This window comes from Podarcis bocagei (genome assembly GCF_964188305.1).
Source record: "Podarcis bocagei genome assembly, chromosome: 14".
In the NCBI taxonomy this organism is placed as follows: domain Eukaryota; kingdom Metazoa; phylum Chordata; class Lepidosauria; order Squamata; family Lacertidae; genus Podarcis; species Podarcis bocagei.
This window is the reverse complement of record NC_138139.1, coordinates 11,512,419-11,528,394: the sequence shown is the minus strand read 5'-3', so window position 1 is coordinate 11,528,394 and position 15,976 is coordinate 11,512,419. Positions and strand designations below refer to the sequence as shown.

Below are 15,976 nucleotides of genomic sequence, written 5' to 3'. Positions count from 1 at the left end.
AAAGTCATAGGTTCTCTCCCCAAAATGAGAGGAACTGTAGTTTGTTAAGGGTGCTGAGAGTTGTTAGGAGACCCCATCCCCTTGCAATTCCCAGAGTTCTCTGGAAAGGGGGATTTGGCACTTTGACAACTAGGCATCTGCGAGGGGAACATGGCTCTCCCAGCAACCCTGCGCAGGAGGGTATTCAACATCAGATGCTGCTTTAACAGCACTTTCTCTCATCGGTGGCGCGAATTGTTGTGACGAGGGGATTTACTTCCTAGTGTTCCCCATATGTCAAGGTGGGCAGGAGCCCCCGGTGCCTTGTTCACAGTCATGTTGAGAAGATGGGAGTTTTTTTGGCAGGCACCGTTTGTCACGGAGACTTGACAAATGCAGCATCTGCTGGAATTTTCTCCTCTGCGCAACTGTGAAAGCAGTAATTCCCAAAGCTGTGCCGGAAGACAGCTAGGGTAGCAGTGAAGAAACAAGTCGCAGCGTGGAGTGCTTCTGACAGGATGCCAGCTAGCCCATTTCCAGGATACTCCATTCCCTAGGGTGCCATTTCTCTCTCCAGCGCAGGGGTCGGCAAACTTTTTCAGCAGGGGGCCGGTCCACTGTCCCTCAGACCTTGTGGGGGGCCAGACTATATTTTGAAGAAAAAAATGAACAAATTCCCACAAGTAACCCAGAGATGCATTTTAAATAAAAGGACACATTCTACTTAGGTAACTTGTCTATACGCCCATCCTGTATTTTTATACAGTGGTGCCCCGCAAGACGAATGCCTCGCAAGACGGAAAACTCGCTAGACGAAAGAGTTTTCAGTTTTGGAGGTGCTTCGCAAAACAAATTTCCTATGGGCTTGCTTCGCAAGACGACAATGTCTTGCGAGTTCCTGCTGGTTTTTTTTTCTCCCCCCCTTTTTTCTAAGCCGCTAAGCCGCTTATCAGCTGATCCGATCAGCAGATAAGCCGCTAATAGCGCTAACCCGCTAATCCGTCAATGGGCTTGCTAGACGAAGAAAAACCGCTAGACGAAGAGAATCACAGAACGGATTCTTTTCGTCTTGCAAGGCACCACTGTACTAGTGTCCAAAAAATGTATTTCTTGCATAGATTGGTTCATTGTTAGGTTGATGGTATCTGAAGAAGTGTGCATGCACACGAAAGCTCATACCAAAAACAAACTTAGTTGGTCTGTAAGGTGCTGCGGGTGGGTTAAACCACAGAACCTAGAACTTGCCGATCAGAAGGTCAGCAGTTCGAATCCCCGCGACAGGGTGAGCTCCCGTTGCTCAGTCCCTGCTCCTGCCAACCTAGCAGTTCGAAAATACGTCAAAGTGCAAGTAGATAAATAGGTACCGCTCCAGTGGGAAGGTAAATGGCATTTCCGTGCGCTGCTCTGGTTCGCCAGAAGCGGCTTAGTCCTGCTGGCCACATGACCCAGAAGTTGTACGCCGGCTCCCTCGGCCAATAAAGCGAGATGAGCGCCACAACCCCAGAGCCGGCCACGACTGGACCTAATGGTCAGGGGTCCCTTTACCTTTACCTTTAAGGTGCTACTGGAAGGAATTTTTGTTTGTTTGTTTGTTTCGACCACGGCAGACCAACACTGCTACCTACCTGTACTTAAGTAAGCCACCCCACCCCACGACTCTCCCCTCCTTTCTCCACACCACCAGACAAGCCCCGGTGGCTGCTTTCCTGTGTCTTGCAAGCAGCAGGGGCTGGCAGCGGGGGGACAATGGGCAGCACGTGAAAGGGCTCCGGAGAGGGGCTGGCAGCAACAAAGCCCGAATCGAGTCTGCTTACAATGGCGGCCGCTCGAGCGCTAATGCTGCTGCTGCTGCTTCTGGCACCAACAAAGTCCAGCCCCTTCTCTCGGCTCTAGGCAGGGTGGGTGGAGGGAGGGAGGGAGAAGGCGCCACCGAACGCATGCGCTGGCGCAGCCTGAACGACCAGATCCATGCCGATCCATGCTGATTCCCAGACCGTCCACGGGCCGGATCCAGCCCCCGGGCCTTAGTTTGCCTACCCATGCTCTAGTGCAGGGGTCAGCAAACTTTTTCAGCAGGGGGCCAGTCCACTATCCCTCATACCTTGTGGTGGGCCAGACTGTATTTTGGGGGGGAAATGTGAACGAATTCCTATGTCCCACAAATAACCCGGAGATGCATTTTAAATAAAAGCACACATTCTGCTCATGTAAAAACACCAGGCAACCCCCCACAAATAAGCCAGAGGTGCATTTTAAATAAAAGGACACATGCTACTCATGTAAAAACACGCTGATTCCCAGACCGTCTGCAGGCCAGATTTAGAAGGTGATTGGGCCAGATCCGGCCCCCGGGCCTTAGTTTGCCTACCCATGCTCTAGTGTGTGTGTGTGTGTGTGTGTGTGTGTGTGTGTGTCTCCCTCACATGCCAGTCACTCTCCAACAGTCAGTATTCTGCACCCCGTGAGCGTATTCGGTCCTCAACAGGCTGTCCCGCTCATGAAGCAGGTCTAGCACTGTGGCAGGACCCTGCTGATGAGCACCATGCAGCTTGCCGTCTGGCACTGGTGCTCTGGGCTTGTCAGAGGTTGTGACAGAGTGCTGGGCCTTCAGTGGACATGTGGCAATGCGCATCACGTGCGCGATTGGAGGAGGTCAATGGTTGGAAAGACCGGCCATTGGGAGCCTCCTCTGTTCCAGAACTATCTGGTAGTCCATTCTGGAAAAGAGGGTGCTGGCCTTTGGTCTAATCCTGTGGGGATTTTCTTCTTTCATGTTCACCTTGGAGCACTTAAAAGGGTTTCCAGATCAAATGGGTGCTGTTTGAAGACAGTCTTGATCCTGGATAACTCTTTTCTGCCTGCTCCCACCCCAAAGTAAGCCCAGATAATAATAACAGTGGGCTGAAATGTGAGCTGCCGTCTCTAGAAAACACCGAGGGGGAAGAAGCCATTCGTTGTTCTAATAGAAGACAGGAAGTGCTTCATCACATGTATAATTTATGCTTGACTATGCTAGACACCAAGTATCCGTTATACCAGGGAGAGTAATTTCCTGTTTGTTTCTCCCTATGATCAATTATCTTCAGCCAACCTTCCAGTCACAACAGGGGAGTATTATTAATTTATTTAAGAGAATTTTGACATTGTGGCAAGCTTTATTTCCTCGCCTTCCATTAATGCCAGTGATGACTGGAGGGATTCCTTTGAGCTGGCTAAACTAATAATAATAATAATAATAATAATAATAATAATAATAATAATAAATTTTATTATTTATATCCCGCCCATCTGACTGGGTTTCCCCAGCCACTCTGGGCGACTTACAGCATATAAACACAGTAAAACATCAAACATCCGGGGTTGCCTTCAGATGTCTTCTAAAAGTTGTGTAGTTCTTTTTCTTGTTGACATCTGAAGGCATTCCACAGGGCGGGTGCCACTGCCAAGAAGGCCCTCTGCCTGGTTCCCTGTAACTTCGCTTTTTGCAGTGAGGGAACCGCCAGAAGGCCCTCAAAGGAGGACCTCAGTGTCCGGGCTGAAGGATGGTGGCAGAGACACTCCTTCAGATCTACTGGGCCGAGGCCGTTTAGGGCTTTAAAGGTCAGCAAAAGCACTTTGAATTGTGCTCGGAGAAGTACCGGGAGCCAGCTAAGACCCTTTAGCACCAGTGTTATATGGTTCCTTTAAATTTTTTTGGGGGGGGGGCCCAAAAGAGTGGGGCCCTAAGCTATAGCTTGTTTCGCTTATACGTAAATCCGGCACTGGGTTTGCATTTCTCATTTTGAATGCCATCCTTTAAAAAAATGTGAAAGTGCCTTGAGGGCTTGGGGAGAAAAGCAGTATAGAAATATAGGGCCTAAATAATAAAATGAATGATGTGCACGATTCCTCGTGCCAGGTTTTCACAAGGTCATGTCTCTTCCTATTGGATAGGGAAGGAGGCGGCCTGGGCAGGCAAGACGCCAGCAAGTCAGCTAGCAGCATGCCCTCTGCCCAGTCACATGTCCAAACCTACCCTGGACTCTTCCTTTTTAATTCAGTAACAGCAAACACTGTCTGTTGCAACGCCTGGTGCCTCATAAATAGCTCACTCTAGTGTGCAGACAGAAGAGCAAAAAGAAAACACAGAAAGCCACACGTATGTCGTCACTGCCTGGGAGCGACACACGTCAGCGTGTTTGAACAAATATATCACTCCCATCTGACCAAAAGGCCAACAATTGAGTGTAACTCTTTTCATCCTGCTTCGCTTTGTTTCCAGGCAGATGGCAAAGATGGATGGCAGCAGGTTTTGTAGAATTTGTAGCAGGGGTAGCCAGTGATGTTCTCCACATGTTGGGCTGCAACTCTAGGGATGAGTGAATCTATCAATTTCTGTTTGTCTCCCTTTCTCATTTTTTCCAGTATTATGGTAATGTGCAGAACTGAACTTATCAGTTTGCATTGGGGGGAAAAATCCTCATGAAAATTCTTCGGCATTTTAGTGTAATCTCAATGTGCACATGCAATTTTGCCTAATGTGCAGATTTTTTGCAGTCATTTTCTTTAATATAATGCATTTAGTTATACTGTATTATTTTCACAAATATATGCATTTATATGCACACTTTATCCTAGTATATCCATTTATGTACATGTTACTTGACCAGAGAACTCGACTGCCAAATTTGGAGAAGTGTGAAATTTGAAGGTTGGTTGTTGTTTCAGTTCACCTAATGTTTCAGAAAGTGCTTCTGAACAGGATTTTATTCAGATTTCACTCCCATTACTATGTAGGGATGTAAATATTTTGTCAGTTTTGTCACAATGTTAAGGAAAGGTCTTTCTACCAGTTCATTGTTCTTGCATTTCTCAAAACAAATCACAATTCAGTCCATGTTGTCCGTCCCCCCGTCCCCAATGACAGGTCTTTACATTAATAATGTTATCATGTTTTCTGCTTTGGGCCTGTTGGAGGAATGTTGGAGGGTATTAAGTGTCGTTGAATTCAAGGTAGGTAATTATAGGATTGCCAAAGATCTAGGCTTTCTCTCTAGATTTTCTGTAAGTGTGTGCAAACCAGTGACTTTCAAGTAAACAGACTAAGGCTGCATTCCTAACCTACTTAACTGGGAGTAAAGGTAAAGGTAAAGGGACCCCTGACCATTAGGTCCAGTCGTGACCGACTCTGGGGTTGCGGTGCTCATCTCGCTTTATTGGCCGAGGGAGCCAGCGTACAGCTTCCGGGTCATGTGGCCAGCATGCCTAAGCCACTTCTGGTGAACCAGAGCAGTGCACGGAAACGCTGTTTACCTTCCCGCTGGAGTGGTACCTATTTATCTACTTTCACTTGGATGTGCTTTCGAACTGCTAGGTTGGCAGGAGCAGGGACTGTGCAACGGGAGTTCACCCCGTCGCGGGGATTCGAACCACCAACCTTCTGATCGGCAAGTCCTAGGCTCTGTGGTTTAACCCACAGCGCCACCCACGTCCCTGGGAGTAAGCGCCATCAAATTCAATGGCACTTACTTCTGAGTAGACACATTTAGGAACCTGTCCCACTAAGACTCCCTCATCAAAGTTTTGGCCCTACAGTGGGATGTATTTATGAAATCTGGGCTCCACTTCAGGCAGCAACATGTCTTGGGCTGATTAGTCACAATAGCTAAACAAAGCCTTCATTTTCAACCCTACTACATCTCCAAACACAAGATGTTGGGGGACAGTGGTAAAAGAGGACTATTTCTTCATTCCCTGGTCTGAACCAGCTGGATTTTTGTCCACTACACAGCTGTTAAGAGCTCCCATCAAGAAAAGAAATGGCAGCCCTATATTGCAAATGCCATTGATTATTTTATTTTTTGTCCCATATTGACTATGTTCCAACCAGCTCGACTTAGGCAACCTTGAAATGTCCCTTCCTTGGCACAGAAGGTTTGCTCTGTTTTCAGCTTCTCAGGCAGTTTGAATTAAAAACAACAAAAGGACCCTGAGTGTGAAAAAGAAAAAGAAAAAGAAATACATGCACTTCAAGTGAATTCCGGGCTCTCTGATGAATTGCTGCAGGAAGAGGCAAAGGACTTACTAAGCAAACTGTGTGCCAGAGCTGTTCCGTAAGGAGAAAGAGGGAATATGACTCAAGAACAGCCACTCCTTGGTTTCCTCTACTTGATTGAGTGAATCCGTTTAATCAGCACAAATAAAGGCTTTGGGGGAAAGAATGATGCAAAGTTAGCAACCAACAGTACTTGAAACTAGGTGCTTCAAATCCATAATAATTACCATACTTTTCCGTGTATAAGACTAGGGTGGTTTTTTTTAAACTCTAAAATAATGTTCAAAATCATGGCTCATCTTATACATGGAACCATCTCCCCCCTTTTCTTGAATTGGAGTCCCTCCAAATAGGGGGCATCTTATAGACGGAAAAATACGTTATTTGGGGGGGGGGGTTCCTGCAACAAACAGAACCACTGCTTTTTGAAGCCCCTCTGCAGCTCCAGTGTTTTGTTTTGTATTTTTTTGTCACTCATTATTTGCTGAAATGAGCAAGTAAATAGGTCTCTGTTATTTGCAAGAGTCTTTTCTCATCCTCTGGCCTTTAGAGTATCTTTCCAGGCAGTCAATCAGTTTCTTGTGCAGTAGTTTCCAAACTGTTTGGCTGAGGCACATTAATGGGCCACAAAGGAACTGCCAGCGTGAGAGCGCTGCTTGGCCTTAATTAATTTAAGTCTCCTGGGAGCCTAGAGTAACTTTATGCAGAAGTGGCTACCTGCTACTGTCTCTGTTCCCCTCCCCTTCTACACAACCACACACATGCACAACCACAGGTGTATGTGCCTGATCTTACAGACAATTAGCCCTGCAGATATTCTATCGTTGATTCCTAATTCAGACAGGCCTACAAACTACTGTCTCCTGGGCTGGATCTAGACACATCAAGGAAGCGTTTCACTTAAACGCGTTGCAAACTTTGTGGTGGAATCTACACACACACTAAAAAAAAAAGTTCTGAAAATGCTTTTCTTAAAAGCGTTTTTTAAAATACATTGAATTTTCCATAAGGCTCAACCATCACCATCTAGTGTCACATTGTATATTGCACTTAAAACCCTCTTCAAACGTGTTTTTTGCAGCTGGTGTCACAGTGTTAGAATGTGTAAACAATGCATATAAAGCGCTTTTTCTTTGCCAGTGTAGCTGAGTCCCTGCTGTGCAATACATTAACAAACTGTATTGAACGCTAATATTTTGCTGTTATACCTTTGCTACATTTTAAAGTGCACTGTGGATGAAGCTAACCTGCTTTTCTTGAGCCTTGCTCTGTCGGTAGAGCATGAGACTCTTAATCTCAAGCTTGTGGGTTTGAGCCCCACGTTGGGTAAAAAATTCCTGCATTTCAGGGGGTTGGACTAGATCAGGGTCCCCAAACTAAGGCCCGCGGGCCGGATAAGGCCCGCGGGACTCGTTTATCTAACCCACGGCTACCGCCCGCTCTTACCAGTGCTTTGCCGTGCGACTGCCCACTTCTGGGTAAGAGGAGCACCGAAAATAGCTTGTGCACATGTGCAAGCGTTATTTACGCATGCACAAGCGTTATTTCCGGTGCACATCTGGATCGGAGGAGGCCCGTGCACATGTGTACAAGCTATTTCCGGTGCTCCTCTGACCTGGTAGTGTGCAGGAAATAGCGCGTGCGCACGCATATGGGCATGCGCTCCCTCGCACTCTGGCCCACCGCGTGATCGGCGCTGGAGACACCGGCCTGAGGCGTGGTAAGCATGCTGACCCCTGGACTAGATGACCCTTCTGGTGCCTTGCATCTCTACAGCTCTATGATACTCTGTTATTCTTATTGATCACTCCCTCTAATAGCAAACACAGGTGGTGAGTGCCAGTAGAAATGGAGCCAAATCCTGAGAAATCAGGGAGAGGTGCTATCATTTAACTTGAGGAAACTGTGGTTTGTGTAAGTCCTTGAATGAATGAATGAATGAATGAATGAAAAAAACAAACCAGGATGAGAGAGCAGCCTGATGGGGACTGAGCATGCTCGGAAGCTGTGGAATGTTAAATGCCAGGTCATTATTTACAGAAATGTATGCATATATCCTAGTACAGTGGTACCTCGGGTTACAAACGCTTTGGGTTACAAATGCTTCAGGTTACAGACTCTGCTATCCTGGAAGTAGTACCTCGGGTCAAGAACTTTACCTCAGGATAGAACGACTTCCGGGTCAGTGCCATCGGTGAATGGCGGAGTTCCTCCGACCAGAGGAACTAGCTCCGTGAAAACTTCCCGCCGCGGCAAAGGCGGGGACCCGCTAGAAATCCCAGGCGGAGGAAGCCTGGGAACGTGGGGTTCAGCAGGGCACCAGAAACACCCCCCCTACTCACCGGGAACCCCTTTTTGGGGCGCCGGATTGAAGCGAGGTGAGCGGCGCGGTGCTGCAAACTGATTGCTACTTTCACAGAGTGAAGCTGCACAGCCATTGCCGGAGAGCGCTGACTTTTTCCTGTGGACAATTGGATTTAAAACAAGTACCCGTGAGTAGAAACTGAAAATTGGATCAAGAAATATCTTAATTTGGCATCGAAGCGGGAAGGTTCAAAACAGGAAGTCTGCCTTCTGCTTTTTGTATATAGACTAAAGCAAAAACTTCGTAAGCTAAAGCCTGGAAAGCTGTCAAAAAAGTCTAAATTTCCTTCATTCAGAACTACTGAAACCCCCTTGGAAGCAGGAGAAAAAAAGGGGGGGGATTTTGTTTAACCCCTGCAGGAGAGGGAGCGAGAAGGATGAGTTTCCACCGTGTCTAACCTGGGAGCAGGGTGTCAGAGACAGAAATTGTAGGTTCATTGACTGTGAATGGAACATTTTGACAGATAGTTAAAGAAGAGAAACAAGCTGATTCCAATGTTGCCTTTTGCATCTTAAAGAAACAAAATATCCGGAAAATACATGAAAAACGAAAGTAATTTTCCTTTGTTGGACTTGCCTTAAAAAAAATAATTAAAAAAATGGATACAAATAGAAATTGTCTCCTCTAGAGGGAGCTTGTTAAATTGTTGCAGCAGTATACTTGAGGACTCAACAGCTGTGAGATTAAGATCGTGGGAACAGTCTTTTCTGACCTTGCCTAAAGATGAGCTGGGAGGAAGATTGGGTGCTTGCCTTATGTAAGACAAGTGCCCTGTTGGAACAGATGCATGAGAAGATGGACTTGATGAATGAAAAAATGGATTTGACTGTTGTGGTTAATAACTGTGGACAAACAGGGAACATTGATACAGAAATTATTCAGGAACTAACTCATGAATCAGTACTGACTGGGCAAGAACAGAAGATAATGGAGGAGGATGCGGTTGCACCTCAAATAATACAAATGGAGAGACCCGAGGCCCTACAGGAGCATAACCCGCTGTCATTGAAGATTGAAGTTGGAATGGGCCAGGGGGAATCTGGTGTTGAGGAGGTTCCTAACTTTGGAGAGAACTTGAAATATGTTTTTAAATATTTTTTGGATTTTATCGAGGACTGTGGGGAGTGGGACTTTGGGGAATGGGTGGGTTTGATGAAGGGAGATGGAGACAATTCTGGGTTGGAACCCCCCAGAGAACTACTCCTCAATGAGAAAGGAAAGGAATTAAGAAAGAGACCAACAAAAGACAAGGAAAAGGGCAAGTATAAACAAGAAGAAGAAATGCAGAAGGGACATGGAAGAGACTTAAGGGCCTCGGACATAAGGCTTCCAGGTTGATGGACTAGATGGATTGGACAGTAAGGACTGACACAATCCGAGACCAGGAAGATGAGACGTTGGATGAAGATTGGAAGAAAATTTATAAAGGAAACTTTCTATTTAGGGAATTGGCTAAAAATTAATGAATATTAGGGAAAATGTTGGAATGAAACTATATGACTCTAGCAGAAATGATATCAGGAGTTATGTATATTTGAAAATTAAGATTTAAGCTTTAAGGTATTTTAGGGTAAGATAAGGTTAAATAAATTAAGGCAATTTGAATAACAGAATATGGGGAAAGATGGTAAGGATTTGCTGTTAATTATTAAGTTAAACTGTCAAGATAAATTTTTTAACAAAAATTGAGAAAGATGGAAAGAATTTGCTGAAATAATTAATTAAACTAGAATACAAAAAGGGAGGTGTGAGGAGGTCAATGAAACAAGCAAATGGAAGTTATAGATATGTAATTTGGGATCTATGTTGTTTTCTTTTTTCTTGTGTTTTCCATTTTTCTTTTTCTTTTTTCTTTTTGTTGTATTGTTGTTTCTTTTCTCTCTCTCTATGTATTACAGTGTTGTTTTTAATTTTTATTTTTTCTTTATAACTTTGAAACTACTAATAAATATTATTTTTTTTTAAAAAAAAGAACTTTACCTCAGGATGAGAACAAAAATCGTGCAGCAGCGGCGCAGTGGCAGCAGGAGGCCCCATTAGCTAAAGTGGTACCTCAGGTTAAGAACAATTTCAAGTTAAGAACAGGCCCCAGAACGAATTAAGTTCTTAACCAGAGGTACCACTGTACTTTGGCATTTTTTAGACATTACTTGGCTAGAGACCTGCATTGCAGTGTTCCAATAAGTGTGAGTGTCAAAGGATGGCTGTGTTTTGGTTCTCATCTTGTTTGGAAATTACAAATTAGGTTGCTTTGCCTTTAAGCACAAACTGAGTCAAATTTCTCCCCAATTCCTACCCTTCCCTACCACATACACCAGGGTCCACGCCTGCAATTAACTATAAGAATCTGTTCCTGCAGTTGCTAATTGTTTGTGTTGTATCTCATTTCTTTTCCTCTCTTTTCCCCCTTTTTAATAAATCAAGGAACATTATCATCTTTCCTCCAGCTTGCTTACATGCTCTCCCTGCAGAAATTCCCTCTTCAACACCGCTATTAAATGTTCAGGCCTCCTTTTTTGCAGCTGATCAGCTCATTCTCCCTCCATTGCCCTGGTGCTTCCCCCTCCTTGCGATGGATTTCCTTGAGCACCTGAGAAAGTCACGTTGCACTTAACAGCTTCATGTGCTCCCGGAGAGCGCTCCTAGGCACGCCAGGCTGCTACATGCCTGGTAAGCAAACACAGCCCCGTGAAACGTGATGCTCGACGGCAGACTTTGGCTGAAAAGTGTTACTTCTTTTAATGAAGCAAGCAGCGGCTTGTGTTTAATGGCTTTTGCAGCAAGGGCTGCCTTTGAGGGGTGTGGGGATTGGCTCAGATCCCTTCATGGGTGTGCGGGCTGGCAGGGTGGAACGATTAAATTGGGCTAGCTTGGGGCAGGAAGGATTCTGTGCCTTATTGCAAACACTTGAACTATCCTTGTTTACTAGGGCAGTTCTGTTTCCTGGCACGTTTAATTGACTGATGGTACTTGTATACTGCTTTTCATGGGGACATAGGAAGTGGCTTTGAACTGTCTGAAGGCTCCTCCAGATGGCCTGTTGATTGATCATAAATCCTGATTTGCTTGCACAAAGCTTACTCAGAGGTTCGATGGTGCTCAGTTTTCATCAAACACTCATTTTGATTTGTGTGTGAGGTGGCTATATGGGATCACCAGCCTCATATAACCAACATGCTTAAGTTTAATTAATGCACAAAGAGGTTAATACCATAGAGTGAGCTGCCCTTCCCAGCTTAGCTATGTCCATGGAAGGAAATGGGTAACCAAGCCAATTGTTCTCCCCCAGTCTACCTGATGAACTCAATGTGTGAAGAGGCTAAGCTAGTTGCTTTAGTTTACCCACATGACTCTCACAAGCCACTCTTGAGTTCCTATTCCAAGTTCCTTAATCCAAGTTTTATTGCCTGTGCAACCTCTTCTGAATGCTGTTTGGAAAAGCACATTAATCTGACCTTTGGAGAGTTTGTAAGTAAACCATTTTTAACTTGCCAAATGTGTTGTCCTTCTCTAAGCTAGGGGAAGTGGGGAACTTTGGAAGGAACTTAGAAGTGCATATTTTGAAGATCTAACAGCCTATATTTCCACGCTTTACTGCATATTTTGTTATTTTAAATTGCTGCTTGGGTTCTCTCGCCAAAGAGTACTTGCCCCACACTTTGATCTTGACATCCATGAAGTCTCCTTTTATACCTATTTTTTTCCACTTGAACCAACAAGTCATACAATGAGCATTCATCCGGATTGACTTGTGGGGTGTTCACACGGCTTCCTGCTAGTCATTCATGCACCCCCGCTCTTTTCAGTGCGTCTCCCTGTCACCTTCCAAAACTGCAAGATGTCTGATGGCATTGAGAGCACCAGACATGGAGCCCCAATGTAACAAGCACTTTGGCCTGAAGATGCACAGAGTTATACAATACATGCTGTGAATCTGCAACCGTCTGTCAATTTCCTTTAGCTAACTCTCCTTTTAGACAGTCCTTTAAAGTGCTAGACCACCAGCAACCATTGCACTTGGAGAAGACAGACTGTGTTATGCTAGGGTTGCCATATTTCAAACAGTGAAAATTCGGACAGAAAGTTGTTGACCTTTTGTTTCTCCCCCAGCAAAAACAGCAACCCTAGGATTGCGCTAGTGGCTACCCATTGTGTGTGCCCCACATACTTTGTGGGCAAACAGTAAGTTTGCAATTTATGCCACACAATCAACTTGTTTTCCTTTTAAAAATATTTTCCTTTTATCAGCTGTGCTGATTTAAGTTCCGTGTTTATGACAAATATAGGACTTTTGCCCTGGGCAACAACAGCAATGTTATTTACCTGCTGAGCAGTTTAATTAAAAGTTTGCAGGCATAATATCTGCCGTTTTCACAAGAAGTGACACTTAAAAATGGGGGGTTTGCATCTCCTAAACCTGTACATGGAATTAAAAACTATACTGAATACAACGTGGGTTGTAATTAATTAGTTGATTAGAATTGTGGCTCTCTTGTGTTAACAATATTCACAAAAGGTATTCTTAGCATCATTTGTTTGTTTTTAAAACATTCTTTGGCCTTGTCAGAAGCAAAGAGCAAAGATCCTGAACCAACAGATCTGCAAGAAGTAATGTTGTTAGTCGTAGTTGCAAAGAGTTAAAAGTGAAGGGAAACCAGATAATTAAAAAAAAATCAAATAAAGCCGAAATGATAGATAAAATCTTGACCCAGCCCAGACAGAACTGTATTCATTACATTTCTTTTATATCTCATCCTATCCTAAGGGCTCAGGGTGGGTAGCAGATCCAGTTATCTACTGCACTGGTGGTTTAGTGGCTAGAGCATTGAGCTGGGATCTGGGAGACCTGGGTTCAAATCTCAAGTCAGCCATGAGGCCTTGGGGCCAGTTCACCGTCTCCCAGCCTGATTCATGTCACAAAGTGTTTGTGAGGTGCAGGGGTGAGGGATTATGTACTCCACCTTGAAGAGGGACGCGGGTGGCGCTGTGGTCTAAACCACAGAGCCTCTTGGGCTTGCCAATCAGAAGGTTGGCGGTTCAAATCCCCATGATGGGGTGATCTCCCATAGCTCTATGCCAGCTCCTGCCAACTTAGCAGTTCGAAAGTACACCAGTGCAAGTAGATAAATAGGTACCACTGCAGCGGGAAGGTAAACGGCGTTTCCGTGCGCTCTGGTTTCTGTCACAGTGTCCCATTGTGCCAGAAGCGGTTTAGTCCTGCTGTCCACATGACCTGGAAAGCTGTCTGTGGAAAATGCTGGTTCCCTTGGCCTGAAAGCGAGATGAGCACTGCAACCCCAGCCTTTGACTGGACTTAATTGTCCAGGGGTCATTTACCTTTTTACCTTTACTCCACCTTGAACTCATTGGAGTTCTATATAGTCATCATGACCCCTAGATACAAAATCTATGGATGCTGATGCTGCCCACCTTTCAGCCTGAAGCACCCCAAGCCCAGCGGCCAACGCACCTGTGTCGCCAAGTCTCCAGGTGTTGTAGTCTTTGCTCAACACTGCAAGTCACCAAATCGAGTAAATCACAGGTGAGTTGACTTGCCTGGAATCCACCTACCATGGTGCTTTATCTTTCCCCTCAGATGCCCAGAGCTCTTAGTAACCAGGACAATAAGCGCCAGTATGAGACTGGCACCCTTTGAACACCTTTCATCTACAATGAGACTAATGAATAGGTCATTAGCCAGTCCCATGAGCTTGGAGCGCCAGTCCTAAACTGCATCCTTGCCACACGCAGCTTATTAATGAGTCTTCTATAACTCTTGTTTACTTCTGCAGCAGGGACTCACTGCTCTCCAGCCCAGCGCGGCAGCCCTGGAACAATAATCAATCAAAGTTCAGCATATATTTAGCAGAGGCTGCAATACACAGGAGCCGCTGCCAGGCGTCTTTCTCTTATTCCAGAGATGGGCAATCATCTCATATATCCCCATCGCCAAAATGTGATTCAGCCTGGTCCCATGGCCAAACTAAATCGAGGTATGGTGAATTACCGTATTTTTTGCTCTATAAGACTCACTTTTCCCCTCCTAAAAAGTAAGGGGAAATGTGTGTGCGTCTTATGGAGCGAATGCAGGCTGCACAGCTATCCCAGAAGCCAGAACAGCAAGAGGGATCACTGCTTTCACCGCACAGCGATCCCTCTTGCTGTTCTGGCTTCTGAGATTCAGAATATTTTTTTTCTTGTTTTCCTCCTCCAAAAACTAGGTGCGTCTTGTGGTCTGGTGCGTCTTATAGAGCGAAAAATACGGTACAATTTGCTCACAGTCTTACAGGCAGGGAAGTGGGAGACCGAAACCAAGCAACGAGGTTCAGTACTTGTTTCAAAATAAATGTTATTGTGGCGTATCTCACGTGTGATTTGGAAAGGCAAGGGTGCAACCTCCTAACATTTCACAGATAAGAATCGAGATACGCCTGCAGCACTCCTATTCTCACAGCAGGGATGGGGGAGAAATTGCATTCAGTTTGCACTTAAAGGCAAAACCTAACTAATTTGCATGTTCCGAAATGGAATACCAACAGGAACGCAGCTGTCCTTTGAAATTTGCACTTCTCTGAATTTTCCAATGCCCCAGACAAATGTTGTTGTTTAGTCGTTTAGTTGTGTCTGACTCTTCGTGACCCCATGGACCAGAGCACGCCAGGCACTTCTGTCTTCCACTGCCTCCTGCAGTTTGGTCAAACTCATGTTTGTAACTTTGAGGACACTGTCCAACCTTCTCATCCTCTGTCGTACCCTTCTCCTTGTGCCCTCAATCTTTCCCAACATCAGGGTCTTCTCTTCTTATGAGGTGGCCAAAGTATTGGAGCCTCAGCTTCAGGATCTGTCCTTCCAGTGAGCACTCAGGGCTGATTTCCTTCAGAATGGAGAGGTTTGATCTTCTTGCAGTCCGTGGGACTCAAGAGTCTCCTCCAGCACCTCCATCCCCTTCATGGATCACTGCCTTGCCGTGGCGAAGGGGCTTGAATAACTCAGAGAAGTTATGAGCCATGTCGTGCAGGGTCACCCAAGATGGACAGGTCATAGTGGAGAATTTTGACCAAGCGTGATCCACCTGGAGCAGGAACCGGCAAGCCACTCCAGTATCCCTGCCAAGAAAACTCCATGGACAAAGACAACAGGCCCCAGACAAATAACTTGTCCTAAATCCTGGAGCTATGCATTTCAAGATCCCCACCATTCACTACATCACTGGCAGTGTGGAAAAATGGGGGACCCATGACTTCCAAGTGATCAATATAGCTCCCCACCTTCTCAGAGATTCTAGTTGTATAGCAGGTATAACATCCAATGAGGCACTGTATGTATTCTTTTTCTACAAGCTTGCCCTTCCTTTTTTACTTCCTGTACTTCCTGCAGTTCATGATTGCTGCCTCTGAATACCTGGTGTTAGGAGTTTGCAGGTGCCCCAATCCCTGGATCCAGCAAGTGTTAAAATATAAGCCCAGGCTATCTTCCTGTGGAGGTGATCCATTAGGAGAACAAAGGAAAGAGGGCTGTGTACCAGGCAAAAAAATGGGTGGAACCTCTCCTTCAACTCTTAGATAACTTGAAGGACAAAGCCTTAGTTTTAGAGCAAA

At 45.3% G+C, this 15,976-nt stretch overlaps 1 long non-coding RNA gene across 1 annotated transcript; it reads right to left on the bottom strand.

Annotated features, from left to right (window-relative positions):
* Positions 1 to 5,344: 5,344 nt before the first annotated feature.
* Positions 5,345 to 15,170, bottom strand: LOC308573303. The gene is made up of 3 exons (XR_014002015.1): positions 14,658 to 15,170; positions 13,849 to 14,396; positions 5,345 to 6,164 (listed from the first exon to the last, which is right to left on the bottom strand). It is a non-coding gene; the product is annotated as an uncharacterized lncRNA (long non-coding RNA).
* Between the last annotated feature and the right edge of the window lie 806 nt (positions 15,171 to 15,976).